This window comes from Bombus affinis, chromosome 1, assembly GCF_024516045.1.
Source record: "Bombus affinis isolate iyBomAffi1 chromosome 1, iyBomAffi1.2, whole genome shotgun sequence".
In the NCBI taxonomy this organism is placed as follows: domain Eukaryota; kingdom Metazoa; phylum Arthropoda; class Insecta; order Hymenoptera; family Apidae; genus Bombus; species Bombus affinis.
Genome location: NC_066344.1, coordinates 12,672,562 through 12,687,188, shown reverse-complemented (window position 1 = coordinate 12,687,188; position 14,627 = coordinate 12,672,562).

Below are 14,627 nucleotides of genomic sequence, written 5' to 3'. Positions count from 1 at the left end.
ACTATATTTTGTCATATATTTGGCGAACGAAACGGATTTGTATTTACGTTCCATTTCTCTAATACCGCCGGGAGAGACATGAAATTTCATGAGTATGGCAAACATCTGAGACATTTTATTCGTCAAAACGAACAGTTCGTCGAATCGTATATCCACCGTGATCCAAACGAACGAAACAAACAGGATTTTGATAGATTTACTATCCGTACAGAAAGAAATCTTCCTTTACATCGGAGAAACAAACTTCATTAAACACAAACAGAGTACAAACGCAAGGTAGAATTATCCAATTTAGAATGCCACCCATAGGAATACTAAAAACGGTGTATATGCGAGTAGAAGGGACCGTGAAAAAAAAGATGATATACAAATTACACATAGCGTGCAAGGAAAGGAAGGTGGGAAAGTTAGTCGAGAGGGAGAAAGAAAAGGGAGTTAACGACGCGATCCAGAGGGAGCATACTCGCGGAGCAGCGAAGTGAACCGGCGCGTCGAGTGGGGGCAAGGGTGAGCCGTGGCACGACGCCGACGACGACGACGACGACGACGACAACAACAACGACGCGCGCGTTGGTGACGGCGTCAGTGACGGCAACGGCAACGAGCTGTGTCGGACAGCGGGGAGGGGAGAGGCTTGGTTACTCCGCGAGCAGAGGCGGCGCGCCACTGTGTTCGAAGGGTAGAGAGTAGGGGCAGGGCGGCGGTGTGGAAGAAGGGATGTGGCGTGGTGGCGAGGGAGGGACGCGAAGAGTGCGGTCAAGTGTACTGGGTAACTAGGTCAATGAGAGAACCGAGAGAGCGACGTTGTTGCGGGAGCACGAACGTGGCGCTGCGAGAATTCTCTTTTCTATTCTCTCCTCTCTTTCCCATCTACGTGTGTATGTATATCTGTCTCTGCTCTTCTAGCCGTCGTCGGACATTCCACGATGCGGCGGAAAGCGCCGTCCGTTCGTTCGACGCAGTTCTATATTCCTGCTCGTCGCTGCCGTCCATTAAATTGTTCGCCGTTGTTGACTCGCTTAATCTCTGCCGCGCGCGTAGTCGCGTTGGGTCGTCTCTACGGCGGAATGGCACGCAGCTAAGGAGCTATTACGGTTATCAACTTCCTGTGTGCGTTGGAACCCTCGCAGTTTCCGCTCGTCCAGTGTCACTGGCGCAGACACCGTTCAGACGTCGGATCTGATATTCGCGTCGAAACGCACCTTGGCAAATTAGAGCAGAGAACGTGGTTAGGAATGATCCGTTTTCTTCGATGGATCGCGCGTACAAATCGAAAAACGTTCTAGACGCATCGCTGCTTTTTATATCCCTGGGGGAAGAGCGTATGCACTTACGTACGCGCATGATACGCTCGAGCTTGCGTTACGCAACGCGTGCAGCGTATTGTTCGCGATATAGATTTTGATTCCATTTTTCCTGCGGTTGAGTCATAGGATGAATATTTTTATCGTTAATAACGCTAGCACGAATGTATTGTTCGTATATGTATAAGAATTTGTTGTTATCGTAGAAGCATTGAATTGATTCGTACAGCATAGTTATACGGTTGTTTAATAGGATATTTATGCTAGTTAAGTCCGGCGTACGTATAAATTTAGCAGCGCACGTATGTAATTATTCGATGCTTTTACCGTAACACGTTGTAACAATAATATTAGCATTCGAAGCGTTCGGTCGGATCGTAAACGTAAACGAGAAGATGTGCGCGCACGCGTCGCCCCGTACTCATCGGCACACTTTTAACACACATCGATACCGGTAGTACAAGGTGGTCCAAGTGCATCGGGTAAATGGGTCAAGCGAATTAATTCTGGTTGGCGAGCTGCACTTTGTGTCTCGGTGCATGACGAAAGCGTCGCGCGGGGCGTACCGTGCTAGGAAAGACTTGGAGGAAAAACGCGAAGGTACGGGTAGATATAACCATCACCGTACTTGCGATTGTTTAAAACATTCTATTTAAAATATTCACGAAAATACATTCTTCTTCGTTCTTCATTTTTCCTTTTTTGAAAAATTAATTAAACACAAAGGATCTCGAATATTGAAAGAGTTTATTTTTAAAATATACAATTTACGATGCCTAAGGGAATTCTATTCTTTTCAATGTTACTTCTTTCCCGAAATGGAAATTCCCGGAAATGCAGTACAAAAAATCAGCATACAATCGTTGCTCTATCGTCGAAGATAAACAGGGCAATCGTAGAGGCGCTATTTATGCTTCCATGCCTACATGAATTTTGAAATTACTTCTCGTAATGATTAATTATCATAATACCGTGGATAATGACCCTGCCGCGCGTGAGACGCGCCGTAATTGCGGCAGTAAAATTGCAACGTGTTGATGGCGTGTAGTACGAACCTGATAATGAACGTAACCCGCGCTAAAATATAAAGAATGGAAGAGAAAGAGAGGGACAAAAACCAGAAAGCAAGAGGAAGAAAATACAAAAAAAGAGAGGAGCGTACTCGAAGTATATCAGTATACAAAGTTCTTAATGGGTCGTTCGATATATAGGATGTAAGATAATATTTAAATTTCGGTTAGAAGCGCTTCGTAATATATCGAGGTGCCTTTGAATTTCTACGTCGACGTTGTTAAATAAGCCATCTGTCGACAGGCATATCGTATCGACGAACTTCCCTTTCAATACGAAACCGTACATCTGCAGTCGAATCGGTAAATCAGTCAGCTCCGAGACGATATTACAACGACGAACAATTTTATCATTCGATAAAATTCCATCGATGGAGAATCTATAGAAGGATCTATAAAAATATCAAACTTCGATCGAAGAAGAAAAGTAAGAAGAGGCATCTCGCTGAAGGATCGATGCAAGCTCGATCGAAGCGTGGCGAGAGAATGTTCGGTGGAAACGAAATGCTCGGTTAAAAGTAGCCACGCTCGTGTTTACACGCAATCGACTGCGATACCTTCTTACCGAGCGTTTCTCCACACACTGGTGGCGCATGTGTGTGCGCGCCGGATTAGACGGCCGCGCGAACGTGTGGGTGGCCGTGCACGTGGGTACAACGCGAGTTTAGAATTATGCTCTATAAGTACACACGTATAAAATCGTACTACGTCGGTGGCACGCATGCGGATCTACGAGCGTTGGTAACGCGGTGCCAGCCAGGAATCAGGTCACTCGTATCAAACTGACCTACATACCGTTATCGGCCGTATTATCGCCTTTGATAAAGCGCTTATTAAACGTACAATTATGTCGGGGAAAGATTCAAGGCGTCCACTGCTCTTCCTCTCTTTCTCGCTCTCTCTTTCTTTGTATATGTTGCGTGTATGTACATGCATACGTGATTCTTCTGGACGATCTCTTTCACTGGAAGATAGTATACGAATGGTGTTTCTTCTTTGATCAAAAGACCGATGGTGGATTAGGTAGGATTATCGATTCGATTCGATTCGTCGTTACGTGTATCCTTCACCCGATAGCCTGACGACCACGTCGGTAATAATAACGCGGGGTAAAAACACCTCCCCAACATGCTAAAAATAACGAGCAACAACGACACGGGTGACCTCACGCTGGCCACCGTCCTTCCTCGACAGTTCGAACTCTTCAACTTGACCTAGATAGAAAAAATTGTTGCTGCCCGTTAGATTTGTCGCGACTCACTTTTCCTTCCTAAATCTCGATCTATCGTATGGTAATGCGCGGGAAGATTTTATATTTCGTTTCACGTTCGAAGATCGTGACTTTTTATTTCTTTTCTATACTTCTTTTTGCGCCTCCCTGTTTTTCTTCTTACGACTGATTAAGTTTGATTGCCACGATTATATAAACGTGTTTCTACATATTTCGGTTGATAGCTTCGTTGCAAATAACAAATTACTTCCATGAAATTGGTTTATTCGTAGCGGTCTGTTCAACGGTAACTGGCGTTAATTGCTCGACAACGTTCAGTTTCGCTCATGTCACCTCCGTTTCACTTCAATAATTAACATTATCGTAGTACATATATTCAGAACTCCGTTGATAAATCCACCTTTATCTTACATTACGAATTACGATATATACATATTCTTCGTCCGTATATCTCTCCACGATGACGTTCGCCAACTAATTCGTCGTATCGGGAAAACGAACCTTTCAGATATATATACGCATTTGCAAGTCTTAATTAGTTTAGAAGCTATGTTAGAAAAAAATGATCGCGCGCGTGACCAGAGCGGTATCACGAGAGTTTCACGCAAGGTGGTCCTTCTACCGGGGCTACGTGACGAAAGAGACGCCGTGGAAACTATTTACGGGCTTTGACGAAATAAAATTTACCGCGGGTATCAAGGGAACGTAACAAAGATCGCGGTCGAGCGGAAGAGAGACGCGCACAGACAGGCATATTACGTAGGCGAGCTCGCCAACGAAAGTGAGAGCGGAGAAAGAGAGGGAAAAATCTCGGGACTGCAAACAACAGCGAGGAGGAATCAAGAGAGAGAGAGAGAGAAAAAGAGAGAAAGCACGAGAGGAAAGAGCAAGACGAATAAGAGAGTTGGCTTACTTCGAGTCGCCGCGAGTTAACCGAACGTGAAACGGCTCCCCGCGTCTCTTTCTCTCTCTCGTAACCGCTTAACGTAACAGCCGTAACTAGTACCATTGCCAACGAAAGCTATCGTGGAAAGTAAAAGCGGATGAGCCACTTTTCGCGCGTCACGAGCCCGTGGCTGCTGCCTGGCTGCTGACTAACCAAGGAAAGACAAAGAGAGCTACGGCTCTACGAGTAGCGTAATAGCCTACTAGCTATCCGACCGTGGAGGAAAGAGAAGGAAAGAACTTTCGCCCATTCATCGGTCTACCGTCTACCAGCGTCTCCGCGGCTCTTGAACCGACACTGCTGGATTACTATTAAGGCTTAATGTACCGTCTTCTACATGCGATATAAATACACGGCTAGGCGCGAACACGAGCCGCATCCAGCCGAGGTGACTGCAGGAATTGGCACGTGCGGATATGCGTTTACGTGCTCGTTCCGCCGCGCATGCGCACCACGCGCACGCCACCGTCGTTCCACTGGCGAGCTGTTTTCCGACAGTGACACGTTTTGTTTATTATCCACGTTTTATTGGTTAGGTTTTTAAATTTAGCGACACATTTCAGATCTTTTTCTGCATTGCAGGTTTACTCATCTTTGGTACTATTAGCGCATACCTTGTTTGTACTCCAGCGATCGTTTCAACAATGCTGCAAATGCAACTACGTTTTCATGTTGTGTCTTCGTATTAACATGGAAAATGGTGCATCGCAATGATGACTATCGGGTATTGTTATTCGTTGATCTTTTTGACAATTGTACGCTTAATTAACGATTAATAACGAAACTAGTATTACTCGTATCATTGTGTTACCTTCTAGTCACGTGACTCTGTTATGGATAACGGTTCTCGCGCATAGAGATAGATACGTCAAATTCTAGGCACAAACGCGTGTATACGTTCTCACTGGTCTGCCTCACCCAACACTGTCTGGCTCCGACAGAGATTATTTTCTCCGGGAAATTACCGGTCATTATAGTCACTGATCATTATTATTGGCCTTACTTCTCGAAGAGCCGCTCTCGTGTACTCGATTCGCTTTCCAACCTTGAGCGTTATCCCGTTTGCGACCGATACATACTCCTACGGGAGAGGAAGATCTCGATCGTGCGTTCAGCCTCTGCTTCTCCAACGAGACGATCGCTTTCGCCGCAATGGCACGCTCGTTCCGCGTGGATCGCCAATTTTTAATCATACCGAGCGATTTTTCGGTCAAGGTCGCTGATGTCCTTGGCTTTTCTTAATCGTGATCAATGATAAAAAAAAGAGACCAGCGCCGGGTTGCAGCTCAAGGTGTGCACAATCAATGCCCGATGTAGCGGACAGATACATAAATTGCGTGCACGGTAACTCGCGAACCAAACTCGCAATGGACTAAATACATAAATATGATTCGCTTGTTAACGAAGCATAATAAACGGCAATGAATACCTTTATCGTCCAGCGAAGAACGCGAACTTTCACATTTCATCGTCGCGTCGTTGGCGTTTGAACAATCGTGTCTTTGTAAGGTTGTCGCGTGCACGTGTTGGTACAGTCGAACCTCGCCAACTCGAATCTCAAGGGAAGAACTAGAATGCTCGAGTTATGGAGATTTCGTCTTATTTTTTCCAGCTCGCAGTTTCTCGAGTAGGAAAGATTTGACAAACGAAATTCGCGTAAAAAGATTTTGTACCGGAGTTAATATTTTCCAAATGGAAAAGCATGCAGGAAAGGATATAATAGGTACGTTTTTGTTGATTTTCTGGCATAATGGCCACAAAGAAGTATGTTAATATAAAATAATTAATGAAAGGTTAATTATTATATAATATTAATAAGAGATAATTGGCAATATTAATGTAACATTTATGTTAATTAATTTATGTTAATTAACATCAGTCTACAAATACATAATTAACGTTTTTACGTGTTCAAGAAAGCGACAGAAATGTATTTAATGTCCAAAAATATGTAAAACATTAGTTTGTAGTCTGAACGGTCATCTTAAGCAATATATTAAGCGTTAACAATAGCCTCGCTGAATATTAGGCTTATTTATATAAATAATTAACAATTTATAGTAATCATGATAATATCGAATCTCGTTACTCGAATGCTAATGAAATTTCAAAACGTTACGTATAAGACATAATATATATTCACGAGAGGCTGCTACAAATGTTCGAATATTTTTTTGAGCATCTGCAACAAGCAAAGCATGTGCCTTTAACGTGATGGTAGAATACAAAAATATTAGGAACCAGAATTCTGGTCGTTCAAAACGATCGACGCACCAGCAACGATATTATAATGAAATGTTCGTAACTTGCTCGTAAGACAGACAGCTCATTGAATAAGAGGAACCTTGTGTGAAATTATTTTAAGCTTCGTTTAAGAATGAGAATATTTAATGAACATTAGGACAACGACGAATAACGCTCGAATATTTAAGCCTTATCAAATAATTAACGAATATTATTTAGCCTAATGACAGAAACAAAAATGCCTATAATAATAATAATAATAATAATTTTGATCTACTGCCGTTATCCGCTAACCATTCTCGCGATAACTCGACGAAAATATTTTAAAAGTAACAACCGGCTAGATACGTATGTATTTACTTATTATCGTGTACGATTCGATAAAAACTTTCATTACACCATAGCGAAGAAGAAACGGATGGAATACGTTATCTGAGAGCGTTACGTATATGTATAAACGACCGAAGAGATCGGTCACATGGATCGTGTATATTATTTTATTATCTTCGTTCCAAGTATAGAAGCTTTGAAATCTTTTATGACGCTAGCCTAGGAACTGAGCGAAAATATCATCTTTACTATATCTTTAGTATGTAGATCGAAGAAGTTTTCCTTAATCCTGCTGAGTACTTTGGGCCATTTTCCATCGAATCGCATTTTTCTATCGTTAAAACGAATCGCTACTGATATGTGTGATTCCTTGTTTCAATTTTATGGTAAAGACTTTTCGAAACGTTAAAAGTCCTTGTTCGGTTGTGACAAAAGCAAGACTTGGCCAAAAAATAATTATGCTGTATCAGGTAGAAATTGAGACAAACGTTAAAAAAGACATGTCCCTATACTTTTAACGAGGTATAATTATTTGACATTTGGGCAGGAATACCGAAGGACGTAAATCTTAGATATTATCTAGGGCATCAACCCCGTTCATGTTCGTTTTTAAAATTGGTGACTCTGGTGACTCTTCATCTCGAGTTCTGTGTCGCTTCTCGAAGAAACAAGCAAGCGTCGAAACGGGCGGAAGTCTTTTTCTGCTGTAGCTGTTTTTCTCTCGGTTGTTCTTCACGGATGAGCTGCGCTGAATTTTCGGAGGCGTCAAGCATCATGGGCCAGGAATTTCAGTTTTACTGCTGTCGCACTAAGACGCACTAAAGGGGAAATTTTACGGAAAGTAGTGAAAAGTACACGTGACGGTTACACTGATCTATCAGTGAAAGAGAAAACGCACTCTTGCGCCAGAGACGATTGTTGTCGGGGCACTGGGTTACCAGGGGCCCCCCCGTAGCGAATTGCACGCAATAATTTTCGACAGTATTTCCAAATATTTACGTCTATCCTTAATTTATGAACTGACAACCCCGGCGAGAAATCGGCAACACGCCTCTGTACAACTCTTCAAGAGAGATATACAGGACCGGCTATGTTATTCGGCGAAAGATCTGGCCAGGTAGTCGGGGACATCCTTGTAATTTAGTTTCTTTCTAGAAAGGCATAGTTGCCTTTTTCTGTCGTTTTCTTATCTGGTATAAGGTGAATTCAATGGAATCCCTGTTTTACGTTTATTAGCTATCTATATTATCGGTTTATGCCAGGATGACAGTACGGTCAGAAATTGAAATACAGAAGAAGAATAAGGTTTATACATATGACGAGCACATGTAAAGAAAAACGTTGATTTATTGAACAAAGCAATAATTTTTTCCTACTAACGATTATTTACTTTATCTGATACTTATGACATATGTAATGAACAAAAGCAGTTTACTTTAGAAGACAATAGAAAGACAGTAAATCTAACGGCGAAAGTTTCCCGTCACATTTACTTATTTCTTCCTTCATCCATTCTACTATAATACAAAAGTCGTTGTTCGAACATTTTTTATATTTCATTTTTTATATTTTATATTTTTTATAATCCTCGTATTTTGCATAAATCCATTCGACGAAAATTTCTCAATTATTAACAGCTACAACCTAACCCTCGGAAAAGAAGTTGACAGCTATCCGCGCCCCATCTAACGTTAATCAAATTTATTTGAATCCAAACAATGGTTTGATGTTCAGCGTAGAAACGTATTGGAAGAACGATATTTTTCGACCCTTTTTCTCCCCCATTTCCACGTCGTTTATCTCGTAAAAGAAAGTCACAGTACAAACGGAAGTACGGTGATCGAGCACGTCTCATGGACGTTGTTAGCCGAACGGGATAATTTTCCATGGCAACGAAACTGTGCCGAATCTCCTCGCGTTTTTCACCCGGATTCGTTAGTTCGCCACCCGTTCACGGCTCGAGGTCCATTTCGCATTCCATCGTGTGTCCCAGTTGCAAGGTAATAAAAATGGGAGACGACAAGTACCGAGAGGGTCGTCTGGGGTATATACATGGTCACACACGGATAAGATGTATACGTGTTGTGCGAGGGGGTACATCCTTGCAACTTCCACACAGAAACTGGTCTACGCGTCCTTTGCCGTAGAACGCGATGCATGTGCACGCGCGCACGCGCATCTTCGTTACCACGATACGCGTGTGTATGTTTCATACGTACATATGTTCGTGTAATACGTCGTAAGACACATGCAAGAAAGATCATGCATTTACACAGGATCGTGTGTAACGATGTGTCTATGTGTACGTGTGTGTGGTCTAGCGTCGTGTGTGGGTACATGCGCATACACGTTAATGCACACACAGTTACACATGGTCTCGCGATATCCCATGTGGGTAAGTGTGTCAAGGACGTGCGAACTGGCCTGCAAAACGTCAGTTCGCGTTTCGTAGATGAAACAATCTCTCTCTCTCTCTCTCTCTCTCTCTCTCTTTCTCTTTCTCTCTTTCCCTAGGTTTCCCTTATTCGATATGTTTTGTTTTTTTTTCCTGGTGACAGAGAATGAAATTTTATTGCAAAATGTTGGTCGTAAGAACGAAGATGCGAAGAGGAGAACTCGCGGATAAAAAAAATGTTGTTTGGACCGCGCGATTTCGCGAAACGAGAACGACAAGGAATACGAAGGTTCCGTTCGAAGGATATCGAAAATATCGCCACCCACCTGCTCGATGATTTAAGATCCTTCGCGCGACCTTACGCGTCGACGCCGAGGATCCCCGCGAAAGTAATATCGAAACTTCACGAACTCGTTCCAGGAATGAAAATTTCATAGCCACGTCCTTGTTATGGCGACCGCGTCGCCCTAAACGAATTCGACGGTTTCGGTCGTATGACAAAAATATATTACAATCTCTCTTTTTCTTTCTTACGTACGTGCCTGTGTATGCAAACCTTTATGTATAAGGATAAACGTGTACGTGTACAACACAGCACAATGAGTTAGATTTTACTTTTAGTTTCGAAAATGGGATTGCGGAGTGGGGCGGTCCTTGGCACACTTCACACACCGAGGCACGTTGCTCACGGAGTAAGAGCCGAGGGAAAGAGAGAGAAAGATCACACCAGCTCATATTCTTTGCGACGAATATTACGAGTTACAGATACCATACCTGCATAGTTAATATCGAGATAGTAATCGTTCGAAGACGATGTGGATAGTTCTATTTCTTCTTCTTTTTTTTTCCCCGACAGTGAGATAGGTTGACCTTAATATGCTTATTAACATTCTATCTTCACAACCTGATACTGTTCGATCTATTAAAGGAAGATTACTTCCACTGCTTGTCTGAATACGATCATGAAATAATCCGACGGAAATAAATCATATATTCTATATGTATATGTACACATCGTATCCTTCTGCTTCGAGTGTAACGTTACGCAAAGACATTAGCTTTAAAAAAAGCAGACAATTGTTTTTGAATTAATCTTAATTGAATGTTATCGATAAGAAAATATTTTATCCATCAAATCTATCAGCAAGCAGAATGATACTGCTCCTCTTACATTAGTTCCATTTTTCATTTCGTTCGAGATACGATCTTCTTAAAACCCAAACTTATCGACTTTGCTTTTGATTCATTTCTTAAGCTCGCTATATCGGCGCATAATTAATATTCAGTTCTTGAGAAACGGATATCATCCTATTTGCATAAGTTCATCCGACACAAGAAAGTAACAAATCACGGTAAACTCCGAGGTAAATTGTTTTGTAACATCATCATCTTCCTGCACCTTTCAATTTATGAAGATGATCGATAGGGTCTCCGAATGGATCATTGAAGTCTTTACGAAATAATAAGTAAATATTTCAAATTGAACGAAGAGGAACAAAGATGATACAAAGAAGATGGATAAAACTTTGTTATTCTTCAATTGATATGTCCAGTTTACAATTTTAAAAATATCCTAAAACATCATCGCGTCGCTTTATTAGCATAGACACGATACGATTATAAATATAAAATCGAATATTCTTGAAGCAACACAGAAATATACATTTGACATTTTTCGAATCTTTTTTTGTATGTCCGTGTATTCGAAAATTGTGACGTTTTCCCCGTATTTACGTCAAAGGAAGAAATGTATCGCACAGCGGGTAAACGTAATTCCTACAAAAGCGTGGAACCACACGTCTATCAGTGGTTAAATTACTTCCGATAGCCAAGAACGCGATAGCAATTCCGCGTGCATTCTCGCGCTACCTACTCGTCTACTCGAGTAGGGCGTTTAAAGGATCAGCGTGATGCTAATTGACCCAGAAATAGCATAATGCCGATAATGGTCGCATAATTTCAGCTTATACGGGTAAAGGACTCGCACTTTTTCAGCCTTGTCATAGCACGTAGTCGTTCTCGTGCTTGTTCGTCCATCTGTGTACCCAGTAACTTTATATTACAAATCGACCAAGCTACCACACAGTCTACCAGTTCGTAACGTAAATCTTTCTCTCTCTCTCTCTCTCTCTCTCTCTCTCTCTCTCTCTCTCTTTCTCTCTCTTTCTCTCACGTAACACGTTCAATGACAATTTCATTAAACATCAAACTGAATAAGTAATTTTCGTAATCTTCTCCGATTGAAATTATGAGGACAGTTTTGTAGCGTTCAAATCTAACGAAATCGTCTACTTATCGCGTGTCGAAATCAAATAGAACCCCTGTATAATCATTTATAATTCCCGAACGTATCGGTGCGCGCGCCATTTACATTTCCAGAGTTTCTGGGTCACAGCTTTCACTTTCTTTCGTCGGTTCTTCCGCCCTTTCGACTGGCCGAGGCACGGCGGCGGCCCTTTTCCCTTTCGTTCCATCCTTTCTCTCTTTTCTTTTCTCTCACTCACGCGCTATTTACTTTTCTTTGTCTATCTTCTGCTTCGTTCCTTTTTTTCTTTCCTCTCATTTGGTTTCTACCGTCACACAGCGATGATCGTGATTTAACGTGACATGCAATGGAACACAGAGAGGCCCGACCTCTTTATTCTTTCTCAATGCGCCGGTAGAAATAAAATGTGTTGCATGTGTTGCACGATGGTCGCGCCCGCGGCACCACCACAACCATACCATACAGGTATATACACGCGTTTCCGATTTGCACCCGAAGGAACAAAGCGAGAAAATAACCTGTGTGCAACCGCGTTTCGGCGCCGCACAAAGTGGTACACAATGAGGAACAGGATGTAGGATCGATCCTATGCTTCTTCCACTGTTACTCGTACAGTGTTTTAGTGGTTTAACAGGGACGCTACCGATATAGAATCAAAATATTTTGGTTGTCGTAATTTTTCTTTAGAAAATGCAAATTTACTCTGATGCACTTTTTATCTGTAGATAGTGGATAAAAAATGGATTTTCTTACGCATTACGATTCTTACTTTAACGTAAATTACATACTCTGGTGTGTTTCTCGATATCTTCGCTATTTTTCTATTACCAAAGTTCTGGAGAAAGAATTACGTTTCTTTCTTACTTTTGTTACTCTCGTTAATTTGGAATACAGTGAGTTGATAGTTCTATTTAAAAAGGGGCATTGTTAACAAGTTATTGCGTAAACGAGCGGGGGCCCGCGAAAATGAAAAGAGTTTTAAAGGGATATTCAGCAGATGTCAATTTGGATTTCGCGCAATCGCGCCATTACTTCTCCAACGAGTAAAATTAACAGAACGAACTTTCCTGCTCGAGCTTCGTAATTAACATTTAGCCATGAGCCAGCGTCTATCGCTATCTTTCGCTACATTTTTCTCCCATTTATTCTTATGTTACTATTTTTCTACGTGTAATATGTATGCAACTCGTTGATCTGAACGCCATTTGTATACACGCTTCTTATTTGCTTTTATTATATCATGTAATTAAGCGTACGAATGTGGAATATGATTTATTTTTAAGCTGTTACGTAACTCGAACGATACGCTCGATGTATTCGAATTGAAAAACCACGATGTTCGTGTTACTTAAATGAAAATCTCATTCGACTGTTTCTATGCAAGATCTTTACACGAGAAAATTACCGAATTACAACGTCTATTTAAAAGAGTTTCTTAAGAAAGCCCGATTACCAGTCGAGCATTTGAAAATGTACGTCGACGAATTTTTTATTGGAAATAATCCTAACCACCTAACCTCTAAACCCGATGCACTGGATACGACGACAACGACGATGACGACAACACGTTTGCAATAGTTGCTGCGTGCATTCATCGATGACACGGCGTGCGCGCGAACGCGTGCATGCGTGTGTTGCATATAGGTAGGACAGGTCGTACGTAAATGTATGCGCTATTACGGCAGGCGCACACGGTTACTTAGACGAAAAAGAGCGCGACAATTACGTTCGGCGTGTGTATAAGCAATGGCACGTTTGTCGAGAGGTTTGGAGGGAGCCGTGTGAGGTAGCGTTAGAGAAAGAAACGCGTCGTATAGTTAGCCTGGTCGGCCGAGAGAGCAAATGCGATACGTGTTAGGCACAAGCAGAACAAGAGAGAGATAGAGAGAGAAAGCAAGGGTAGGAACGGGAAAGAACGGGAAAGAACAAGATAGCGTGAAAGAGGGAAAGAAACGGGACGAAGAAGGGAGGAAGAGTGAGAAAGAAGAAAAAGAGACGCGCATACGTTTAGGGTGACGGAACATGTAAAGAGGTAAGGACAGGGTCTGAGAGAGAGACGAAAGATAGGCTAGGAGGGTAGGATACGCGAGGTGGCTGGCTGAGGGCGCGAGAAGGCAAGGGAGATACGGAGAAAGAGAGAGAAAAAGACATAATGAGAGGGAGTGAGTCGCGGCTGCGTCATGTTCTCAGCGAACTGGGTCAGTGGGTCTCCCCACCGCTTCACGTCGTACATCTACTGCGACGTACACACAGAGAAGCACTGGCACTGTCGGGGAGTGCCAACGGCGTTACTGTTGACCCAGCCACGGCCTGTATGTGGCCTGTGCGCCTGCCCTGTGCCCGCTTACCGCGACTCTCTGTGTTTGGTTCCCCTGTGCTCTTTGAAAGCAAGAGTTGTTAGCGGGCTCGAGGCATCCATTCCATCTTCCTCGCGTGTGACGACAAAAAAAGAATGGAAGTACGTATCGCGTACGCGAAATCATTACGGGATAAACGGTATCTCGGGCGAGTCGCTCGAGAAATTTTATTTTATCGTCGTGTCGCAATGTATCTTCATCGAAATATTTTAACGATCGCGCGCGTTTGATCATTCGTCCGATCGGTTCCTAAACGCGTCTCAGTTTCTCGCGCGATCGACGTTTTTCGAACGTTCGTTCCACGATATATCGATCGTTACGCGTCGTAACTCGGTGGGAACGCATCGATTCGAGATCGAAACCCGTGCGGGCTCGTGGTACACGTGCGTCGAGCTATTTGCCGGCAGCACCGACGACAAATACGGTCGACAAAACGACGGCGGCAGCAACGGGCGGCAGACCGGCGCGGGAGCGTACAGGGACA